Source organism: Arachis duranensis, chromosome 10, assembly GCF_000817695.3.
Source record: "Arachis duranensis cultivar V14167 chromosome 10, aradu.V14167.gnm2.J7QH, whole genome shotgun sequence".
NCBI lineage: Eukaryota > Viridiplantae > Streptophyta > Magnoliopsida > Fabales > Fabaceae > Arachis > Arachis duranensis.
Genome location: NC_029781.3, coordinates 87,123,964 through 87,126,692, shown reverse-complemented (window position 1 = coordinate 87,126,692; position 2,729 = coordinate 87,123,964).

Genomic DNA, 2,729 nt, shown 5'->3' with positions numbered 1-2,729 from the left:
ATAACGTGTTTTGGGCGTTCAACTCCGGGTCATGACGTGTTTCTGGCGTTTAACTCCAGACAGCAGCATGTACTTGGCGTTGAGCGCCACTTTACGTCGTCAATTCCCGAATAAAGTATGGACTATTATATATTGCTGGAAAGCTCTGGATGTCTACTTTCCAACGCCGTTGAGAGCGCGCCATTTGGAGTTCTGTAGCTCCAGAAAATATATTTTGAGTGCAGAGAGGTCAGATTCCAATAGCATCAGCAGTCCTTTTGTCAGCCTCCTTTCAGAGTTTTGCTCAAGCCCCTCAATTTCAGCCAAAATTACCTAAAATCACAGAAAAACACACAAACTCATAGTAAAGTCCAGAAATGTAAATTTAACATAAAAACTAATGAAAACATCCCTAAAAGTAGCTTGAACTTACTAAAAACTACCTAAAAACAATGCCAAAAAGCGTATAAATTATCCGCTCATCACAACACCAAACTTAAATTGTTGCTTGTCCCTAAGCAACTGAAAATCAAATAGGATAAAAAGAAGAGAATATACTATAAATTTCAGAATATCAATGAATATTAATTCTAATTAAATGAGCGGGACTTGTAGCTTTTTGCTTCTGAACAGTTTTGGCATCTCACTTTTTCCCTTGAAGTTTAGAATGATTGGCTTCTCTAGGAACTTTGCCTTTTGGTTTTAAGGGCTATTGGCTTTTTCTGCTTGCTTTTTCTTTTTCTTTCTATTTTTTTTCGCCATTTTTTTTTCCGCAAGCTTTTCACTTTTCACTGCTTTTTCTTGCTTCAAGAATCAATTTCATGATTTTTTAGATTATCAATAACATTTCTCTTTGTTCATCATTCTTTCAAGAGCCAACAGTTTTAACATTTATAAACAACAAGATAAAAAATATGCACTGTTTAAGGATTCATTCAGAAAATAAAAAGTATTGTCACCACATCAATATAATTAAACTAAATTCAAGGATAGATTCGAAATTTATGTACTTCTTGTTCTTTTGAATTAAAAACATTTTTCATTTAAGAGAGGTGAAGGATTAATGGAATTATTCATAACTTTAAGACATAGTTACTAACTACTAATGATCATGAAGTAGAGACACAAAACATAGATAAACATAACATTAAAAACTGAAAAACAGAAAGAAATAAGAACAAGGAATGAATCCACCTTAGTGGCGTCTTCTTCTTGAAGGACCAACAATGTCCTTAAGCTCTTCTATGTCCCTTCCTTGCCTTTGTTGCTCCTCCCTCATTGCTCTTTGATCTTCTCTTATTTCATGGAGAATGATGGAGTGCTCATGATGTTCCACCATTAATTGTTCCACATTGTGGCTCAAATCTTCTAAGGAAGTGTTGAGATGTTCCCAATAGTTGTTGGGAGGAAAGTGCATCCCTTGAGGCATCTCAGGGATTTCTTGATGATGAGCTTCCTCATGCATCTCTTGGATTTGTTGATGATGAGCTTCCTCATGCATCTCTTGAGATCCGTGGGGGTCTCTCTTGCTTGCTCCATCCTCTTCTTGGTGATGGGCTTATCCTCTTCAATGGGGATGTCTCCTTCTATGATAATTCCAGCTGAGTAACATAGATGGCAAATAAGGTGAGGAAAAGCTAGCCTTGCCATGGTGGAGGGCTTGTCGGCTATTTTGTAGATTTCATTGGAGATGACCTCATGAACTTCTACTTCCTCTCCAATCATGGTGCTATGAATCATGATGGCCCGATCCACAGTAACTTCAGATCGGTTGCTAGTAGGAATGATGGAGCGTTGAATGAACTCCAACCATCCTCTAGCCACAGGCTTGAGGTCCAGTCTTCTTAGTTGGACTGGATTGCCTTTGGAGTCTCTCTTCCATTGAGCTCCTTCCACACATATGTCCATAAGGACTTGGTCCAACCTTTGATTAAAGTTGACCATTCTAGTGTAGGGGCGTACATCTCCTTGCATCATGGGCAAGTGGAACGCCAACCTCACATTTTCCGGACTAAAATCTAAGTATTTCCCCTGAACCATTGTGAGATAATTCTTTGGACTCGGGTTCATACTTTGATCATGGTTCCTAGTGATCCATGCATTGGCATAGAACTCTTGAACCATTAAGATTCCGACTTGTTGCATGGGGTTGGTTAGGACTTCCCAACCTCTTCTTCGGATTTCATGTCGGATCTCCGGGTACTCATTTTTCTTGAGCTTGAAAGGGACCTCATGGATCACCTTCTTCTTTGCCACAACATCATAGAAGTGGTCTTGGTGGCTTTTGGAGATGAATCTTTCCATCTCCCATGACTCGGAGGTGGAAGCTTTTGTCTTCCCTTTTCCTTTTCTAGAGGATTCTCCGGCCTTAGGTGCCATTGATGGTAATGGAAAAACAAAAAGCTTATGCTTTTGCCACACCAAACTTAAAATATTGCTCGTCCTCGAGCAAGAGAAGAAAGAAGAGAAGAAGAAGAAGAAGAAAATATGGAGGAGAAGGGTGAATGTGTATTCGGCCAAGGGGGAGAAGATTTGGTTGTGTTGTGTGAAAATGAAGTAGAATGGAAGGATATATATAGGGAGAGGGGAGAGTGAAGTTTCGGCCATATAGGGTAGGATTGGGTGGGAAAGAGAATTTGAATTTGGAAGGTAGGTGGGGTTTATGGGGAAGAATGGATGGATGTGAGTGGTGAATAGGTGATTTGGAAGAGAGATTGAGGTGATTGGTGAAGGGTTTTTGGGAAGTGTGA